Genomic DNA, 22,822 nt, shown 5'->3' with positions numbered 1-22,822 from the left:
TAATGTGACTGATAAATTATTTTCTCCTGGTTTAAAGGGGAAGAACTGAGAATTGAGAATACCAGAGAGAACACTATCTAAGAAATAACAAGTATATAAAGTTTAGTAAAGAAATACAAAATATTAAGAAAAACAGAAAAATATGAACTGTGATTTATACAGCTAGATATTCTATTATTTAGGTTCATACCTTACTTTGATGCACTAGAAAATTTTTCAGGGAAATCTGATACAGGTAACTTGACAGGGAATAAATTTCTATATTGTCAATATCTATAAGTAATCTATCCTAAAAATTATCTACCTGAAACATGATCCTCGTTTTTATTTCCCTTAACCTTTATGTAATTTCCCTTCTCCTAATTTGTAAAATAAGGGCATTACTTTCATGCACGCAAAATTTTTTTGTGACTTTTGGCTCTGGGTATAAATATTCTCTGATGTACCAAATTATGGCATAATAGAAACACTGGTATCACTGAAATCCCTTTACAAGTCAGACCGTTTTACCTAAAAAAGAATTAAAAGAAAGTAAAAGAACCTAATTAACTTGTCAAATGCTAGATCATTAAAAAGATTTTTTTTAAAAATTTTTAATGTTTAATTTTGAGAGACAGAGCGCAAGTGGGAGAGGAGCAGAGAGAGACAGAGACACAGGATCCAAAGCAGGCTCCACGCTCCCAAGCTGTCAGCACAGAGCCCAATGTGGGGTTCAAACCCAAGAACTGTGAGATCGTGACCTGAACTGAGGTTAGACACTTAACTGACTGAGCCACCCAGGTGCCCCATTAAAAAGAATATTTTGGGGGCTCCTGGGTGGCTCAGTCGGTTAAGAGGCCGACTTCAGCCCAGGTCATGATCTCATGGTCAGGGAGTTCAAGCCCCGCGTCAGGCTCTGTGCAGACAGCTCAGAGCCTGGAGCCTGTTTCGGATTCTGTGTCTCCCTCTCTCTGACCCTCCCCCGTTCATGCTCTGTCTCTCTCTGTCTCAAAAATAAATAAACGTTAAAAAAAAAAATTTTTTTAATAAATTAAAAAAAAAAGAATATTTTTGATGCAGAGATCACCATGTAGCTAGGTAGAATTTGAAATAATTGAATGGCATTGCTAAAACAACCAAATAAACAAACAAACAAAAAACTCCTCCCATTTTCATCTATTAATTCGTATGAATAAGGTTTCTATAAAATGAAAATATATAGCATGATGCTCACTCCTACCACAGTCAAACCATAATTAATATTGATTCATGGGATGTTCAAATTAATTAAAAACTAAAAATTCTATCAATATCGTATAGAGCTGCTTTATAATAGTTTCACTTTTATAGTTGATGAGTCAATATATTGTATACTAATATAATGATGACTCAGTTCAGAAGACATGTTTTACACCTGAAATTTATGGTCACAGGTTACTTGAGATTTTAATTTTAATTTGCATACATATTTTTGTTGCAAAAATATAATTTGGTGATCAAAAAAAGACTTTTAAGCACACATTTATAGTATTATATTTGGATAAAAATTTTGTGAAGGTAGAGTAGAATATAAATATAGTTCAAAGATTCTTAAAAATGATGTAGGGGAACCTGACCTGGGTGGCTTAGTCGGTTAAGTGTCTGATTTTGGCTCAGGTCATGATGTCACTATTCATGGGTTGGAGCCCTACATAGGGCTCTGTGCTGACAGCTCAGAGCCTGGAGCCTGCTTCAGATTCTGTGTCTCCCTCTCTCTCTGCCGCTCCCCTGCTCGCACTCTATCTCAAAAATAAACGTTAAAAAAAAACTTTTTTAATGATGTAAATGTTTCCCCAATTAGAGAAAAGTGGTGGTTTAAATCACTATGATATTTATGTTCTAATGAGTACATTTGAATGAATGACTCCACAATTTTATTTTAAAATGTCAATATTTACAACACACATAAGCCTGTATCCAAGTCAGGACACAGAAACTACTCCTGAAATTGCAAAGAGAAGAGATTTAATACAGAGATTGATCACAAAGATATTAGAAGGAATGGCGGAGCAAAGGAGAAGGAGTAAAACAAAGCTATCAGGAGTCACTAACCCTCTAGTTGATTGTGTATCTCCCAAAGAAGCACCTTTTAACTAAGGCCTCCACAAAGACGCAGCCTGTGTCTCAGACGCGGGAGTCAGGGATCAATCACTTCCCGCCTCTGCTGCTACAACCACTGAAATAACCATTTAAAACAGAAGGCTCTGCTCTTTCTTCTGCTTTCGGACACCCTCAACAGCTTCACTCTGGTGGAAATTAAGAGCAAGCCAGATGGCAGAGGAGCCTGGGAAAAGTAGTGTGCAGATTCCCATCCCTATAAGGCTCACAGTACATAGCAAAGTAAAAATGGAAAGGGTGGGGTTGAGGGAAAACAGATAAATGACCACTTCTGTCTCGAAATCACACACTTTACAGTTGTCTAAACAAATGTAAATGTAACATGTCAATGATAAATGTGAAAAGGTACATAGTTTTAAAATTCCTTTGGGGGTTATATGAAGAAAGAAGTTTGATATTTCTTCACCCTAACTGATACCAAGTGCTAAATTCTACGGCAGGAGTTTTAGCCCCAAGGAAAACAGATATAACAATGGAATAAAGCCAGAACTTAGAAAACAGAACAGAAGGAAGAGCAAGTAGAGTAAATTATAGATGTGTAAAATTAGGATGAAATATTTATACTTAGCATGCAACTAATTTACAGTAATGTTTCAAAGTTAAAATCGCCCTCTTTAGAATCCTATCTCCCATTTCTAAAATTCTAGAACAATTCCTGGCTTTTTTGTCACTTTTCCTACTTACAAGCATAAAGAACATTTTCAAAGGTTGATATATCATAATAATGAAATTGATAATAAGATGCTATTGAGTGATTACAATGCCAACAAAGTATCCCCAAGACTGAACAGAAGAAATCATCTGTACTGGGCTACACATTTCCTCATTTTTAATGGTTGACATGAAGTTTGGCAGTTCTTAATCTCAAAGTGTAAATATATTCCTTTTATGGGTATTTTAATTCATTAATGCATTCACCATAGAAAACATATATTTACCTGGTTGTTTTGTAAATACTTTTAAACATATGCCAATTAACAAGTATTAATGTCATAGTCAAGGGACAATGGAAGAATGCAGGTGTGAATAATATAAGGACACCTATAATAAACATGTTTCATTTTGGTGGTCACTATATGCTATGCAGTAAGTTAAGCACTAGAGACACAAAGGTAAAAAAAAAAAAAAAACAAACATGGTCTTGCCCTTATGGCCGTCTTAGCCATAGAGGTGAAAAGATTGCTTAAAAAAAGATCTAGAGAGGAAAGGAATGAGGTCAGTTAAGAAAAGGATGAGTTGGATGTGTGTGGGGGATATTCACAGATACAGAGGACTCTGAACCTCACCAAAAAGGCCCAATAAGAGGCATATATTTAGGAGTCCTCAGCCTATGAGTAGTTGGTAGCATGAAAATGCATGAGATTGCCAAAAAGAAATCAGACAGTGAGATTAATAGGCTGATCTTAAGTTGAAACTCTGAGGATCACTTAAGAATTCTTGGAAGAAGAAGGGTTTATGAAGAAAAACAACAGAATAATTCAGAGAAGTATGACCAAACCACAGGAGAAGAGGTCAGTTAGGCTAAGAGAGCTTAAAAAAATAAGCTGTGACTATCAATGTCAAAAATTTCTAAGTCATTAGGGTGGTCAAGTGTGTACTAGGTTCGCTCTTGGGAAGTTGTTGGTGACCTAAACCAGAACTCTTTTGGTAGCAGGATTGGAAAAGAAGCCAGATTGCCAGAGAGGGTGTAAAAATTTGGAGGTGAAAAGTGAATGCAACATGTATACTACTCTTCTAGAACGTTTGGATAGGGATGAAAAGAGAGAAAGAAGAAAGAATTAATAGTTCAAAGGGTCATTGGTTTCGGTGGAGTTTTTGTTGGTTTGTTTTTAGATTAAGAGAAACCTGAGTATAATTATAAACTGAGGAAGAAAAATGAAGAAGGAGAATTTAATATAAGAAAAGCAAGTTAACATGTGAAAGATAAAGATCCCCGGGAAGATAGAATAAAAGCTTAGATTGAGAATTGATTTTAATGGGGTAAGGATGTTTCTTTGATACTGAAAAAAAAAAAAAAAAACATTTTAAGAATGTGTCTGGTAACACTTAAATTTACAGACAATAGGTTGGGAGATTAAGGAAGATCATATTTCATCACTTCAGATGTCTTGATAACAATAGGAGATGAAGTCTGTTGACAGTAATAGGGACAGGTATTATGAAATAGTCTACAAGAAAGTGGGAGGCTTTGAAATAGCTGTTGAGGGAAGTGATAGTGACTGCTAAGTCAAAATAGATAAAAGGATGAATCAGTGTTGCTGAGGATTGAGCTAAAGTTTATGGAAGACTGACACATTTCATTGCTGCTAGTCTGCACAAGTGTGACTTTCTTCAACTGGGACTAAACGCCCCAGTATTAGAGCAGAGAAGATTAAAACACCCATATCAAGATTGAGTTCATCTGAACTTTGCAAGGAGTGAGATGAAAGAAAAGCTAAAATATTCAAGGAAGTATGGTCATGACTGGGGAGATAGACTTGGATAACATTTTGGAAAAATTAATCAGAATGTCAATACAAAGTTGAAATCCAGGTAAAGTATAAATGAAAATATGAAAGAACTAGTAGGATGAAGAGAGGTAACCAGAGACTGAAATGTAGAAGTTCTAGAGATAAAATGTAAATGCTGACCTTGTAGATAATGGCAGAATAGTAGAGGAGGCAAAAGGAATTGAAGTTTAAAATGGCCCAAAATGAGGCAAGAGGGAAGGGTGAATAGGTGGAGCACAGAGGATTTTTAGAGCTGAGGAACTATTTTGTATGTATTATAGTCATGGATCCATGACATTATGCATTTGTCAAAATCCATAGAAAGAGTACACCCTAATGTAAACTACTGACTTCAGTTAATAATGATGTATCAATATTGGTTCATCAGTTGTAACAAATGTACTCCACTAATGCAAGATGTTAATAACAGAACAACAGCAACAACAACAAAACTGTGCTCGGTGTAGAAGCATACCAGAGAAAGGGGGTGGTATATGAGAACTTTTTGTTCTTTATGCTCAATTTTCCTATAAACCTAAAACTGATTTAAAAAATAAAGTCCATTTTTAAGAAATGGCCCAAAATGATTGCTGTGCAGGACATCTACACAGATACTGAAATATGTTAGGAGGTTGGTAGGTTTGGGGGTAAAGAGGAATATGTAGCCAGGTCTCAAAGTCTTCAATGCATGAGAAGAAAATATGGAGAAGCCTGTCTGGTGGAGGTGATACGACAAGTCTCTTTCAGGAAGCACACACGCAATTGACAAAACAAAACAAAATGGAAGTAGCATGCATAGGGTCTTACCAATGCGAACAAAACTTAGGTTTCCTGAATATCTGAGAAAACAGACAAACTTCATGGCCTCTAGGAAATCATGAAAGTGAGGCACACGAATTCGCACTTTCTGGAAATTCTCACTCAAAATAAGGATAATTTTGTGCCCAAGGCATCCTCAGGTTCTTGATATTTTTCTATGCCTCCCTTGTTCACCTCTGTTCCCATTTTCTGTGATTCTGCACATGGATAATGGGTTATTGCTATGGAAGGTCATGGCACCTGACTGACTGGTTCACTTCAATACCATAGTAGCTAATGTCATCAATAGAGCCTTCACTGATTCTCCAGTGTCCTTCAATTCATTAGACACTGATTCTTTATTTTAATCTCCGCTGTTGCTGTTACAAACATCTTCCATACTTTTCACATTTCTGTTTCTAGTCCCACTCTCCATCCTTGACACCGTTCTCATTTTTAGTGTTAAAGCTCATGGTTTACTGCAAAGACTGAGAATCTAGTGCCAGTCTCTAGATTTCTTACTTTTCAGCTTCCAAATCCTTGCACTTACTCTCTGATCCTTAGTGGCACCACATAATCTTTGGATTGAAATAGATATAGTTGTGGGTACTGGTAACACATATTTAGCCATGTGAGCCTAAGAAAGTTTTTAGCATCTTTCAGTTGCAGTGTCCATATCTGGGGAATGCAGTTATTTTGAAGATTAACCGAGAAAATGAAGTAGGAATGTGTTGCAGGGAAGGCAAATGGGACTCATCTGCTGACTCTGATAGATTGTAAAATGTTTCTCAGGCACTGTGTTAAAAAAAAATAAATGAGTTCAACATCTATTTTGCAGGTAGACTGGCAAGATTTGCTGATAGATTAGATCAGAAGAGCAAAGAGAAACAGGCTTTTGCTGATAGATTAAATGAGGAAAAGCAAAGAGAAAGAGCAAAGCCAATGATATCTTCTCACTCAAGGCTTTAGATCTTATCTTTTCAGCCACAGCAGCAGAAAAAGACTTCCTTTTTTTGCCATGTTTCCCCATTTCTACTCACTACCTTACTTCTGCTCATGGTTCTCTCTCCCCCAGAGCCATCGAGTTCCAGTAATTCCCCCTTTTCCCATTCTTGACTGCCTTCAGTATATTTTTATTTTTGTTTTGTTTTGTTTTTATCAGTGTCTCTTCTAAGATTTTATTTGGTTTTGTTTTATTTTATTTTATTTTATTTTATTTTATTTTATTTTATTTTTTAGTATATTTTTAACAGAGCAGTCACTCCTCTACTAAAAACCATTTGATAGCCTTCCCATCCTGAGTAGAGTAAAAACTATCCTTAAAATCATCTATATATTCTGCTCTCCTCACTCCCTTTAGGACCTTGTTTATGTCTCTCTCACTTATCATGCTTTTCTCACAGCTGCTAAAGTAGGCCTTTTGTACTTTCAGTCCCATTTTCCTATAGTTCTCTTCCCCAGATATCTCTCCCTCCACCTCACTTTTTATTCCAGTCTCTGCTGACAAGTTGAGAGAGGTCCTCCACCCTATTCAAAACAACTCTTACCCTCTGCACTACCTATCCCCTTATCGTGTTTGACTGTAACTTATAACACATATCAACATCTTGCTATGTACCTACTCTTTCATCGGTCTTCCCCTCCTAAAATGTAAGCTTAATTAGGGCAAAGACTCTATGCATTTGTTTTACCACTGAAACTTCAGTATCTAGAAAATATTTGTACTTAAAAGAATGACTAGCAGTCAAGTGATCTTTTAAGACATACATTACATAATAAAATTCCTCTAACTAAAATCTTAGAGTAGCATCTCATTATTCCTTTATTAAAACAATTAACCTACTATAGCCTGCTTGGTTTGGCCTTATTTAAAGGAAATTTCCATCTTTATCGAGAGTCTAAACTTGGGCTTTCACAGGTATCATTTTAAGCTTTTTGTCCACGGATTATATAGCTCATTATATTCAGTCACTCCTAGTTTACTATAATTGAATTGAGAGTGGGATCATTTACCGGCATAGAGAAAACTAAGGAAATATTTGGGTAGAGAGTGGGGAGTGTAGAATCAAAACTAATATTTTGGAAATGAGTAAAAATAGTAACTAACATTTTAAGATAGCCAGGTGCTATTCCAAAGCGTTATGGGTACTGACTCCTTCAATCCTTGTAATAATTCTGTGAAATATATTCAATCATTAATCCCATTACATAGATAAGAAAACCCAGGGACAGAGAGTCTAAGCAACTTTCTTAAGGCACACAGCTGATTAGTAGAAGAACTAGAATATGAATGGAAATTGTGTGACTTCAAAGCCCGTTCTATTAACAACGTGGATGTATCTATTCGAAGTTGTCCACACAGAATATGAAACAAGTAAATTGCAATCCAAGTCTAGAATTCAGGTAAGTAATCTGGGGTGGACAGATATATCTGAGGCTAATCAGGGTGGAATGAATTTTAAATTGCCCCTCTACCTTTCTTTACTCCTATTTCTTTTACATCTTCAATCTCTTTCACATCTTTGCCTCTTCCTCACTGCTTGAAAACTGGCTTAGGAATTCTCTATGTTAAAAATAACCTCTCTATATTTTCCAAGCTAGATTAATTACGTATCTTTGATTGCAAATGACAACCCAGCTGGAGTGAAAAGACAGTTGAGTGGTCCACAACTCTCAGGGATGAGACCCAGGCTCATTTCCTCAGGACTTGCTCTCTCTCCATCTGTCAGCACCACTTTCCTTTGTGTTGTCTCATTTCTCGGGCAGTCTGCCCTTTGTTGTTAGCAAGGTGACTTTTTGGCAGACTTAGATTTCATTCTTTGATCTCCCGGTATAAACAGATTCTCTTTTACCAACAGTTTTAACAAAGAGCCTCAGGTTCATACACATGCCAGTGCAAGCACAGCTGGAAAGGGCAGTGCCCTCAGTGCCAGGCCAGCACCATGTGCCTACCTCAAGCACTGAGGAAGTAAGCATCAGGGAATGCCGGTTCCCCAAGAAAATTGGGATGCTGTTATTAGAAATGGGAAGAATGGATACTAGATAGGCAAAACAAAAGGTATCCTTCAGAGGTTTAAAGTAATAGAATAAATTACATGGAAACTATCAGTAGTTCCATGTATATAAACATTAAAATCACCAATAAGTCAAAAACTACAATAACTAAATTAAATTACAATCAACAGGCCAGAGAATATTTTCAAAAGTATGATGTATTGTTAGCATCATTGCTTTATTGCTACACAGAGAGGTCATAAAATCCATAAGAAAATACAAGGAACCCAGTAGATAAAGGTACAAAAGATACGAACTTAGAGTTTCAAGAGGAAACTGATAGACAACATAAATCTAAAAGGAAATCTACCGTAATAGAGTAAGGCAATTAAAAAGTTTTTTAAAAAGATAAGTATATAAGATATGAGTAGTTAGTGTTTCTATAAGGAAAAAGTGCCCCTTCTGTGTTATATAACTTTGACCCATTTTATATGCCTGTTTCTTAGAAAAATAGAGCATCATTAGAATTAGAGGTACAAACTTCAGTGAACAATGTGTATGACAGCGTTGGCAATTAATGCAGGTACCATAGGGAATTTTGAAAAAAGTAACGTTTGAAATTAACCAAATAATAATTATTAGCACTTATATAAAGCTTACTATTGCTGACACAATTGTACATACTTTGCATGCATTAGCTCCCTATACTCACAGCAACCCTATGAGGTAGACATTACTATTATACCAATATTGCAGATGATGAAACAGAGTTACAGAGACGTAAAGTAACTTGCCCGGGGTCTTAGCCAAGTTGTGGAAAATTCATGATTCAAACCCAGGCATGCAGTTTGCATCTAGAATCCAAATGCTTGATGCCCTTACCAGTATACAGAGGGGAAGAGAGTTCTAATGTAAGTTTTGCCAGAAAAGTATTTAATAAACCAAGCCACATACCAGTGAGGGAAATAATACTCAGAAACAGTTCAACACAGGCTTTTAGGACCTGCACATTCAAAGAAGGTTTAGATGGAGTTAGAATGGGTATGAGTAGAAGACAAAAAATAAGATTAAATGGAAATGGGTTTGGACAGTAGCTAAAAACTTTTGTACGTCTAAAGTCAAAAACTTTCCTTTCTCAAAAACCTGTCTTTTCTTTCCCTTTCTAAAAAACTTAAAACTCCTGAAAAAGGCATGTGTTATTTTCTGCAATCTGTGTGTCACTTCCTTCTTACGTTTTTATCATACTCCATATCATTCAGCTTCAATCTGCCTTGACTGTCTTTACTCTGTTCATCTTCCTAAATTTTCAACCCCAGTTAAATTCATAAGGCTTTCAAACCATTCCCATATCTTGGTAATCCTGTCTTCTGAGTACATCTTTTCCACTTTTCAAACTGCCCCTTTGGATCATAGACACAGAGAGAGAAAGGAGACAGAGACAGAGGGAGACTTTTTCTTTGCATTTTTTGAAACAGAGGGTTGATGTTGTGTTTATTCTGTATGTCAAGCAGAATGCCCTATATTCATCTGTTCATCTCCACACATTTTTGAATGCATGCTATATTCTGGGCACTGCGCCTAACATCATAGATTCAAAAGAATGGAGGACATTGTTCCTGCCTTCAAAGATCTCATAGTGTATGCAGAAGACACGAGCGTAAATAAATAATTAAAACACAGTGAGATAAATGCCTTAGAGTAATAAACACAGGATGCCATGGCAACACAGGGGTGAAGTGGCAGCCTCCACCTGGGAAGCTAAAAAGATTTCACAGAAGAGGAGAAATTTGAGCTAGGTCTCCAAGATGAGTAGGAGTGTGAGAGGAAACAATAAGATAATTCTAAAAGCATGTTTACCATGCTAAAGAGTTTAAACTTTATCACTTAGCTAGTGAAAATATGAAAAGTTTTTACATAAGAGAAAAATAAGATTTAATTTATGTTTAAGAAAGATAGCTGAGGTAGGCCCAAGGATGCATGGAGTGAAGAAGCAAAAAGACAGATGACTTTTCCAACAATTTAGAGAGGACTAAAGGAGTGCCTAAACTAAACCAACAGAAATAGGAGATTAATAAAAAGAATGATTTTGAGAAAACAATCAATATTCCAAGGTATAATTACTAGAAGTTGATAACTTGGAGGAGAAGAAAAGGAGGCATTGAGATTTGGTGGGAAATTTGGCAGAGGAGAATGAGCAGACAGACACTCAATGACAGAAATAGGGCATTAGAAAGACGGAAGACTAGGAAAGGACAAACACGATATACAGCTTGGCTGTAGACATTTTGATTTGTTGTACCTGAAGAACATTCTAGAATTACTGTCTAGGAACAATTAGTAAATATGCATCTGGAACCCATGACAATGATGTCTCGGGCCCCTAAGTTTAGGAAATATAGATATTCCTGTAACCTCCATTATAACAATGAAATTGGGATTGTTGGATTAATATGAAGATCATGCACTAAATCATTATTTATGGTCTGAAATTATTGCACCTGAGCCCGGATAGGAGGGCTGGTGTTATTTTGCTACTAGGACAAACGAAAAAGCTAGAGGGAGGAGAGAGCTCACTTTGGGAGGAGAGTTCAGAAGACTTCAGTATGTGGTGAGTTGCCCCCTTGCTCATCCACACAGGAAAGGGGAATGCTAAGAGCAGTTGGGAAAACATCAGGCATAAAGATAGGCCCCATAAAATTGGGCCTATCAGTGCCACCAGAACAAATTTCAGGAGACATGACAGTTACCACCATATTCATCTCCATTCCCTAAGAAGTAAAGTTTGGAATGAATCCCTTGGTCTTAGACAAGGCAGAAGGAGTTAGCTGTGAAAAGGTCAAAGCTGCCTCTTGAGCAAGCCATCCACTGGGATCAGGAGATGGCAATGTACAGGAGCCATGCTTGTAGATGAAGGGGGTTCTTAGTGAGGTGCCTGCAGACACCCCATGATGCAAAAGATCCTTACACAGTTCCAGTGTATCTTTCCATTATTGCAAACCATGCTTAGAAATATCTGTATCCACCAATGAGACTTTACTCACCAAAGAACTCCTCCCCTGCACACATGCCTATACAGTGATATGAAATGAAAAAGTAGCTTTGCAAAGGGAGTCAGGATAAAATGTGTATAGAGAAAGGAAGTCCTTATAGAGAATTTAAATAGGACAATGACTAAGATTATAATTCTTAATGTTAACTAAACAGGTATTAATGGACTAATTGAGTTTCCCAGAGTAAGTCAGCTATAGTCAGTCATGAAGTTCAAAAAGTACATATGGTTATAAGAATGTGTCTGAATGGTGAGTGCTCAAAAATAACCCACTGTATATGCATATAGGATGGAGTTAGGGCATAGATATAGGAGATCATACAAGCTCTGGGTGTGTGAGTAGAGAAGAAGAAAATGCCCACAAATATTTGTTGTTGATAAGGAAGGATTTTAACACTGATGAAGGAAAAGGATAAAAAGAGATCTGTGAAAGGAAATAAATTATGTAGATTAAAATGACTTAGTGAATGGCTTTAGGAGCAATTTTCTAAATTTGCAGGTGATATTTAATTGGCAGACATTGCAAACAGTAAGGAGCAATTCAATCAGATAAAGTACTTGAATCATTAAGTACTTGGTCTAATAGATGGCAAGTACAGATAACTAGTGAATAATAAGTCTTGAATCAAAGCTAAAGAACAGAGAATATTTACCAAATGGAATGATACTGTCCAGGAATGTCTCTTAGGTTTAAAGAGAACTTATAGGCAAGGACAACCCAAAATTCAGTAAAAATATCTGTAGCCTTAAAAAGATATGGTGGGTTATAGGCTATACATTAACAGCTACTTCATCAATCCAAACTAAGGTGATATAAAGACCAGTCCTATGATGAGAAAATCTCATAACTAGGGATATATATAAATCCTGAAATTCACCGTTGACTCTCCCTGCCATCTATTACCCTAGATTTTCATCTGTCTCTGGTTATGGTTTGGGGGTAAATTTAATAAGTAAGATAACTTCCAGGCATACAGGAGAGTGCAGTTTTGAGTGAAGATATTCTAAGTAATTTTCAAAGAACATTTTAACTATGAAATTCTGTATAATTCTATACACATAATCTCAGGGCATTGTAGTTAGGTTGATTGGTCATTTTTATTCAGGATGCTAATTCCATTAGGATGCTCATTCTGTGTTAATCTGGAAATTATAAACAGAAAAACACACTCAAGCAAAAGAGTATAATAAAAACTTATTGTGGCCTAGAAACGTAGTTGGTGTAATAGAGAATGAGCCCCCTCTTTCTCTGTGCTTCTGCAATATTGGGTACTGTATCTACTAAATATAAAGATTAACTTTAATATTGAACAGAAACGAAAACATCCTTATTACAACATCAAAATCATACTTAGAATCCTTTAAAAATTTGCTCATATCTAGCAGTGAATGTACCATTCCCATTTGAGGAATTTGCTTTAAATTCATATACCAATATCAAGATATTTAGAATATTTAGAAATAGAGCCATACATTGAGAGATGATTGGAGTTTACTCTTGCCTGTCATTTGGATACTATAGATTTCAGCTGTTTTAAGTCTTAATCATTTTGAGTTTCTCTTTGTAATTTGATGACATTATAGTGACAGGCCTTAAAATAAATAGAGATTTCCCTCATCAAAAAACAAACAAAAACTGAGCATCTAGCAAGTCTCAGCTGTATCAAGGGAGGAGGTGACCACAGAGGCTCCCGATACCTGTCTGAGGACATCCGACTGTGTCTCATACTCATTGCATATTTCACTTAATACTGCACAGAATCACTAGGAGAATAGCAAGTGTAGGTTCACTTCCTACATGCAAACTGTTTCTGGGAGCTAGCTCTTTCTCACTTACAGAGAACTTACCTTCTCCTGATCTGGAGCTCTAAAAACATCTATCATGGCAGTCTTAAGTGAATTCTAGACTGAAAATTTTACTGTAATGAAAATAAAAATCCACCCAATTGTAGTCATTATCCTTGGTTGGCATTTCATTGATTTGTGGATTTGCAATTTAGGCATTTCAGGCAGAGATTTCTTCTATATGCTCTGTTCACAAGCAGCCTTAAAATGACCTCTCACAAAGTTGAAAAAGTCTCTACATCACTAAAAAAACTCCTTCTGATGATCCTTTTCTTTGAAGATGGCAGCATTCCCTCTTGGGAAGTGCAGAATTGGTATTATTTTTAAATCCCTTTTAATGCTGCAGGATAAATGCCTGAACCACTGCAATTTGTAAATAACTTTGTAGCTTGCTTCTCACTCAGCATTAAGTAAGTATTTTTTGGGGCCTAATGTATAGCTGGCATTGTGGGGAATACATAAAATATCAAACACAGAATTCTTGTTCTCCAAGAGCTAGATAGCTAAATGAGAGGTGGGGCAATATGCAGACTAGATGGAGAGATCCAACATACATCCAATACTTTCTTTACTATCTACTCTTCAGCTTCTGCTGAACTCATCCGGTCTCAAGAATTTAATTATCATCTATGAGTTAACCATTTCCAAAGTTGTTTCTTCAGCCCAGGTATCTCACTGGAACTGCAGACACTTATTTCTTACGACCTACTCAGCATTTTCTCTTAGATATCTAACGGGTATCCCAAACATTATATGCTCAAAGCAGAATTCCTGATTTCACTCTCCTCAACCTATTCTACCTAAAGCCTTCCCTGTTATAGTATATGGCAACTCCAATCTTTAGTTTACTCAGTCCGAAACCTATAAATTACCCTGACTTCTCTTTTCTCTGCCATACCTCATACACTATGCACCAACAGATTTTTCTTGCTATAAATCTGGGATATATCCTAAATATGATATTTCTCACAACCCCACCACTCCCCATTGGTGCAAGCGACCATTTTCTTTCTTTGTGACTACTTCCATAGCCTCTTAACTACTTATCATGCTGTAGCTGTTTCTTACTGTAATCTATTTTCAAGACAGTTGCCAAATGGATTATTTAAAAATGTAAGTCAGATCATACCACTGTCTCCCCAAAATCTTCCAAGAGTTTTTCCAAGTTATTCAGTGTGAGAATTATTCAGATTCTTATAATTGCCTGTAATGCCTTAATTGCTCATTCATATACATACATATCCACTAACATGTCTTAATCTTTATGTCCTAATTACTTTCCTAGTATGAGTATTGCTTAGGGGCAAATCAAAAGTCAGAAAAATAAGAGTAATAATTTAAAAGCATATACATGCCAATTTTTTTAATGGATTAGTGAATAAATATTAGGCAGGCAGTTAGGAGAAAGAGATCATGCAGAAACTCTAAAAGCAAAACAATTTATCATATTTAGCAAGCACACTATGGTGGGCATGGCCAACTCCACAATTTTTTCACCTATAACATTGGGCACACTATTCACCTTCTCATAGCCTCTGACCTGTCCTCAGTGTTAATAGGGTTGTGATACCTCTTGTACAAGGTTGTCCAGCAAGCATATGTGGAGGTGTGCCTCAATATGAGGACTGAAAACATTAAAACCTAGGCTACTCAAGTTGGAAGCTCTGGCTAATGGCTTGATATGGGAAAAAACATAAAGGCAATGACTTCTTCATAATAACAGAGATTTTCTTTGGCAGCACACTGCCTGAAACCTATTCCTTTTCTGCCAAAATTTAGGTTTGTATAAAAACACATATTTCCTTCACCATATAACATAGAACATGCAAGTCCAAAGACTTTTTGTTTTTTGTTTTTGTTTTTGTTTTTCAAATCTACTGTGGGCAAAGCAGTGTGAAAAATACTTATTAGGAGAATAGAGGACAATGAACATAAAGCTCTTGCTTCAGGAATTTTATAATTTGAAGATAAAACAGATATTTATAGGATAAGTACTACATAAGAGATACAGGAAAAAAAAAACAGACAAAGGAAGAATAATGGTAAGCTCCAGGGAGGGAAATGCAATAAACTCCAGTAAAAATACAAGAGAGAGAGAGAGAGAGAGAGAGAGAAAATATATTTATATAAATAAAATATAAATTTAAATACTTAAGCCAAAATATTTAAACTGAAAAAGAAAAGCTGGGGTTTGGAGACTACTGAAAACTAAACTGTTTCTAGAAGGACTTTAAAATTAGATCATTATGTGAATGGGCATGGGGCCTGATGAAGAGAGAGAATATTGGAGAAGGGATGGCGTGTGGTTTCTTGGAAGAGGCTTAGATATAAGAGTGACAATATAGAAACTAAACTAATAATACTGCTTTTGTGGGGCATCTGGGTGGCTCAGTTGGTTAAGCATCTGACTTAGGCTCAGGTCATTATCTCACAGTTTGTGAGTTCAAGCCCTGTGCCGGGCTCTGTTCTCACAGCCTGGAGCCTGCTTCAAATTCTGTCTCCCTCTCTGTCCCTCCCAACTTGTGTTCTGTCTCTCTCTCTCTTTCTGTCTCTCAAAATAATAATAATAATAATAATAATAATAATAATAATAATACTGCTTTTGTCACTATGGTGGGTGTCAGTGACAAAACATCATCTATTAAAATAATAAAACATTCATTTCTAGAAATATCAGTGTGGCAAGCTCCAAGAAACATTTTTCAATTGAATATGCACTAAGTTGCAAGGTTAAACATCTATTCATTATAATAGGCAAGAAAAAGAAAGATTTCTAAAAATCATTAAAAGGGAATGATTGAATTAATCAGAATATCATCATAATCAGTAAACACTTGTTGCGTGCCTACCATCTTTTATGTGCTGATAATTTAAAGGTGACAAAAATAGTTCTTTAAAATTCTGTGCAGCTTTAAAAAAACTGACTTGGGGCACCTGGGTGGCTCAGTCGGTCAAGCGTCCGACTTCGGCTCAGGTCATGATCTCGTGGTCCATGAGTTTGAGTCCCGCGTCAGGCTCTGTGCTAACAGCTCAGAGCCTGGAACCTGTTTCAGATTCTGGGTCTCCCTCTTTCTCTGACCCTCCCCTGTTCATGCTCTGTCTCTCTCTCTCTATGTCTCAAAAATAAATAAACATTAAAAAAAATTAAAAAAAAAAACTGACCAGTTCTATGGGGTGTGTGTGTCTGTGTGTGTGTCTGTGTGTGTGCGTGTTTTACTCAAAGATTATATTATTATATTAAATTTGGGGGAAAATATACATTAATATGTAAAAACAGAAAAGAGTCTAAAGGACTTACATCAATCTTGGAACAATGGTTATCTATGAGGAAATGTAGAAAAGACTGCTAATTGTCCTTAAATATCTATTCTCTTCTTTTTTAGTAATACAGCTCCTGAGTTATAGCCAGATACAGACTGGCCATAATATATATTTCCTGGCTATTCTCTGGAGATAGTGTAATCATGTGACTAAGTTCTAACCAATGGAAATTAAATAGAAGTATAATACAAAGCTTTGTTTAAAGCAAGGATTCTTTTTATTCTGATGCTCGTCATTCCTCCTCACTAAAATGTCAGTAAAATGGCTGGAGCTCAATCAACCATCTTACATCATGAGTTGAAAGCTATGTACCGAGGAGAGCAGAGCAAGAGAAAATTAGTCTGATTCCTAACACTAGAAACGTTATCAGCCTGGGTCTGTTAGTTATAGAACTTCTATATGATGTTTCAGCCAGTGATATTGTGGGCATTTCTTCTACTTGTAAGAAAAGAATAGGCAGGTTTTATGTGTTCTCCCTTTAAAAACTAGAATGTATTTGTAATATTGCTTTTACAATTTAATATTAAAATTTATTTTTCTTTTTAGTTTTGCTTTTTTATATTGTATCAATGCCAACCTTATTAGCCAGTGCTGTAATATATATGCTTTTCTGTTGTGTTTTGTTTTTACATTGAGCCGTTTTACATGTTGAGCTAAATGGACTCATATGGTTTAACTTATCTGACAAATTCACATATTTTATTGGAAATCTAAGCTAGAAAATCCCTATTCCCACATTTTTAACAGCTAAAACTTCGGAAAAAAAACTTTCTAGTTAGCTGACAATATTCACTACCCTCTTATATTTGAGCCTTGCCAAGATGCTCCTCTTCTTGTATGTCTACTGAGTTTGGAAGACATTTTTACAATCTATGGTCATAAACTTTGGGGCAATTTGTGAGACTCCTATTCACTTTTTCAAGCAAATATAAGCATCCAACCTCCCTTTTTAAATTTTCAAATGATACGTTCAAATAACTATAACAGAAGAAAATTAAATACATTACTGTAAATTAAGGAAGGGTGGCTCTCATCAACCAGAAGTTGTCAGATTTCAGGAAAGCACAGTCCTAAGAAATTTTAGCTTTCCAGGTACCCTGTACAAATGCCATAAATTGCCCTAGTTTGGAAGAGTACAGAGTGCAGCTAAGAGCAAGCCGTGAGCTCAACCGAAAGCATAACATTTGACTGTCTACTCACTGTTGAGGCTCAGTGGCACCACTGTTATCCTCTGCGTGGCTTCTTGTTCTCCAGCAGGCAAGTTAGTGTTCAGTCACATGGTGGTCCAGGGTTCCAACCACAGCAAGATAAAGGGCAAGCTCCATTGCGCAAACCTTTCAAGGCTCTACTTGTATCATAATGCTTCTCTCCCACTGAGTGCCACATCACTGGCTAATCCCAGATCAAAAGGATAGGGAAATAGGCTGGACCACCTTGTGGGAAGAGCTGTAGGGTCACATGGCAACAGGGCATGTGTATGGAAATGGGAAGAATTTTCTGGTTGTTTTTGTAATCTGTCATGGTGATAGGTTAGGTTAATAACATCAAGAAAGAGTGGAGGATTATAAACTGAAATACTTAACAGAGAACAGGCAAAGATAAATGAGTGAAATTGGATATAAGTGCATATGCATACACTGTGCTTGCATGGTGAGAGCTAAAGTTAATTGGAAATTTCCTGCACTTTCTAAAGGGGCAGCTGCCTCTCAGATCCATGAAAATGTATTGCTACATATTCCAATTTTTACAAAAATGCCAAGTTTGGACTCTTGCATAGAATCTGCTAATTTTGAATTGTGGCTAAATTACTTACTTTTTAAAATTTGTAAAGTATTAAATACAATATAAATAGTATAATTAATAAAGTTTACTTAGATAAATTTGTTTCCTACAGATAGTGAGGGCTCATAGGTAAATTAGAAAATATGATAATATATTAGGTACCCCTGAAACTCCTTAATTTCTACATAAAATAAATAATACTTAACAAATTACCTGTTCAAAATACGATGAAACTAAAATTAATAAAAGTATTTTAAGCAACTACAAGATAAAATCTCAAACCACTTGAAAATTAAAAATAAGCGAACAAAAATTAAAAAGAGCAAACCCTCCTAAACTAGTTTTAGAGCAAAAGAAGAAATAAAAACTAAACATGCATTCTATTTAAAAAATAAAGATGAAGAACTACAAGAAAATTGTTTTTGAAACTTTTAAAAAATGTGAATTTTTAAGACCTATTTAATTATTAAATTAAAATAAGGAAGCATGCATTCATCTCAATAAATAAAATAATAAAACCCCAATGAAAACTACTAAAGTTTAAGTTATAATAAAGTAAAAATCCATACTTTAAAATTTATAAATATAGAATTGGTAAAGGGAAAAAAAATCTCAGTTCTTTGAAAATACCTAAACAAAAACAAACTTCTGGCAAGTCTGGGTTAATAGAATGGGATGCATGAATAGTTACATTGAAAAAGAGAAAGTGTATATCAAATAAGGAAAATGTTCACAAGTTTAAATAGATAATAAACACAACCAGGGGCGCCTGGGTGGCGCAGTCGGTTAAGCGTCCGACTTCAGCCAGGTCACGATCTCGCGGTCCCTGAGTTTGAGCCCCGCGTCAGGCTCTGGGCTGATGGCTCAGAGCCTGGAGCCTGTTTCCGATTCTGTGTCTCCCTCTCTCTCTGCCCCTCCCCCGTTCATGCTCTGTCTCTCTCTGTCCCAAAAATAAATAAACGTTGAAAAAAAAATTTTTTTTAAATAAAAAAAAGAGACAATAAACACAACTCTATAATAATTAATTGGAAAAATCTTAATAAATGAATTATTGTCAAGGAAACATCCCATAATTAAAATCGACTCAAGAAAAAACAACTATAATTATTTTTCAAATATACCAAAATTATTTATAAGCAAATTAATCAAGGTTATTACTTATTTTCTTCATTCCTTTCAGGAAAGAATAAGACAAATGATTAAAACATTTCATAAAAGTTATCCAATTACTTTTATAAAGCTAGAATATCCCCCCAAACAAAATCTAACAATGATACCACACACAAAAAGAAAACAATATGAAGTATCACTTATGAATAAGGATATATCCCAAAATCCTAAAATATATCCATTTAAATTTGACCCATCAGCAAATTAAAATATAATCAAGTATTACCAAATAGGATTTATTTCTGAAATAGAGTAATTATTTAACATGAGGAAATTATATTACTCCTTGTTTTAGATTATTAATAAAAACAGGTAAAATGCATTTAATGATCATAAAAAATGACCAAAATATAAGTGTCATTTGAGATCAAATTGGGAAAGAGCAGCCACATGCATTTGAGACTTCCCATGCCTCATTCCCCAAATTATAAAATCACCTACAAATACAAATAAAATCACATCTGACCACAGAAAATCCCACACAGAGATCACTATATTCTTCAAATTATCTATAAGTATATAAAATCCCAACAGAAAATCCCAACAGATTCAGTTGGAGTCCCAACTGAGATTACAAATCTATGAGAAGAGGGAGAAGAAAGACTTAAATGACTCCATAAGAAAGATGAAAGAGATTATGCATGAAGCAGCTCCGTAACCCTCAGAAAGAGAAAATTTAACTTAGCAAGTGTTAATGTGTGGAACACAAACCTGGAACTTGGTAAACCGCAGCACTAGCTAAGGGGAAGGGACTAAGTGGTAAGTGTGCCACAGCAATAACCTCAGGGAATCATTACTTCCTGGAGGAGAAGCGAAAATAGAGAAGACACGTGCTCTTTGCAGATGTTTTAATGAAGGTAAAGTGAGGGTAGTAAATGAGGAAAATTAAGAATCCTGTGGAAACTAAACAGAAACCCCCTCTAAAACCCCCTCTTAAAAACAAAAACAAAAACAAAAACAAAAAAAACCTCCCATTAAAGAAGCCGTATGTTACTACAATGACAGAAAGAAGTTCTATTGAACTAGGAACCTTGTTTACAAATTATCTAGGAATATAAAAATAATTGGACAGATTCCATTCAAAACTACTCAGAGTATGACTCAATACTTTGGTTTATCAATTGGCTTATCAAAGTTTTTCTCACATAGACAACTACAAAGAAAAATGAAATTGTGACATAAAACTCCAAATCAAATTAAAAATTTCACACAAGCATTTGATTTTTTTTCAAAAAAAAAAAAACAAAAAAACGAAAGAAGGAAAAGAAAAATAAACAGGAACCCCTGCATGGCTCACTTGGTTAAGCATCAATTCCTGGTCTTAGCTCAGGTCATGATCACAGGGTATTTGTGAAGATTTACTGAATTAATCATTGAAAAGTATTTAGTGCATAGCAGGCACTATGTAAATATTAAATAGTAGTGATAGTAGTAAGTAAAATCTCCTTAGTACTTATGTTAATCAGATTATTAGCTGCCTTATCAGGTGCTAAACTATAATCAAATTAATACCATTCTTTCCATGAGTTCACAAATACTTGTATAAAAGTGTAAAAGTAAAGATATGAAAACATTAAGTGTGGTTGTCTTATTAGATTTAAATGTCTTCTTTATAACTTTTTGTCCTTTAAACATTTTCTAGAATTATTAAGTATGATCTTAATTTCAGAATAAAAGTCAGTTTAACGACAATTTCATTGGTCTACCTGGAGACTTAATCATTTCCAGTGGTGTATTTGAAACATAATTAATTTTTGTTATGTGTTGGTAAGAAACTGAAATACTAATCTACAACAGTGACATATTAAAATATATCTGTTTCTTTCAAAGAAATACATAAAATCTTGACATTGAAAAAAAATAATTTTTTATTAATCTGACAATTTGGTTATTTTTCTTTTCCCCAGTACTTCTGCTTTGATTTCTCCTATGGATAGCAATAACTTATATACTTTATTTACCTGGAGAGGTCTATTGAAACTTTAAAGTCTTTTTTTTTTTCAATGTATTAAATTTATTGTCAAATTGGTTTCCATACAACACCCAGTGCTCATCCCAAAAGGTGCCCTCCTCAATACCCATCACCCACCCTCCCCTCCCTCCCACCCCCCATCAACCCTCAGTTTGTTCTCAGTTTTTAAGAGTCTCTTATGCTTTGGCTCTCTCCCACTCTAACCTTTTTTTTTTTTTTTTCCTTCCCCTCCCCCATGAGTTTCTGTTAAGTTTCTCAGGATCCACATAAGAGTGAAACCATATGGTATCTGTCTTTCTCTGTAAGGCTTATTTCACTTAGCATAACACTCTCCAGTTCCATCCACGTTGCTACAAAGGGCCATATTTCATTCTTTCTCATTGCCACGTAGTACTCCATTGTGTATATAAACCACAATTTCTTTATCCATTCATCAGTTGATAGACATTTAGGCTCTTTCCATAATTTGGCTATTGTTGAGAGTGCTGCTATGAACATTGGGGTACAAGTGCCCCTATGCATCAGTACTCCTGTATCCCTTGAGTAAATTCTTAGCAGTGCTATTGCTGGGTCATAGGGTAGGTCTATTTTTAATTTTCTGAGGAACCTCCACACTGTTTTCCAGAGTGGCTGCACCAATTTGCATTCCCACCAACAGTGCAAGAGGGTTCCCGTTTCTCCACATCCTCTCCAGCATCTATAGTCTCCTGATTTGTTCACTTTGGCCACTCTGACTGGCGTGAGGTGATATCTGAGTGTGGTTTTGATTTGTATTTCCCTGATGAGGAGCAACATTGAGCATCTATTCATGTGTCTGTTGGCCATCCAGATGTCTTCTTTAGAGAAGTGTCTATTCATGTTTTCTGCCCATTTCTTCACTGGGTTATTTGTTTTTCGGGTGTGGAGTTTGGTGAGCTCTTTATAGATTTTGGATACTAACCCTTTGTCTGATATGTCATTTGCAAATATCTTTTCCCATTCCATTGGTTGCCTTTTAGTTTTGTTGGTTGTTTCCTTTGCTGTGCAGAAGCTTTTTATCTTCATAAGGTCCCAGTAGTTCATTTTTGCTTTTAATTCCCTTGCCTTTGGGGATGTGTCGAGTAAGAAATTGCTACGACTGAGGTCACAGAGGTCTTTTCCTGCTTTCTCCTCTAGGGTTTTGATGGTTTCCTGTCTCACATTCAGGTCCTTTATCCATTTTGAGTTTATTTTTGTGAATGGTGTGAGAAAGTGGTCTAGTTTCATCCTTCTGCATGTTGCTGTCCA

At 35.7% G+C, this 22,822-nt stretch overlaps 1 protein-coding gene and 1 long non-coding RNA gene across 4 annotated transcripts in view; one reads left to right on the top strand and one right to left on the bottom strand.

The window, feature by feature from the left end:
- LOC123595296 overlaps nt 1–18,310 on the bottom strand; it is a 50,184-nt gene extending 31,874 nt beyond the window's left edge. The window contains exon 1 of the long non-coding RNA XR_006711115.1: nt 17,833–18,310. This is a non-coding gene — a long non-coding RNA (uncharacterized LOC123595296). The remainder of the gene's footprint in view (nt 1–17,832) is intronic.
- Nucleotides 1–22,822, top strand: part of GRID2 (glutamate ionotropic receptor delta type subunit 2) — a 1,475,947-nt gene that overhangs the window by 1,113,835 nt on the left and 339,290 nt on the right. The gene's annotated exons all lie outside the window — the stretch shown is intronic.

Source organism: Leopardus geoffroyi, chromosome B1 (genome assembly GCF_018350155.1).
Source record: "Leopardus geoffroyi isolate Oge1 chromosome B1, O.geoffroyi_Oge1_pat1.0, whole genome shotgun sequence".
NCBI lineage: Eukaryota > Metazoa > Chordata > Mammalia > Carnivora > Felidae > Leopardus > Leopardus geoffroyi.
This window is presented reverse-complemented; position numbering and strand designations above follow the sequence as displayed.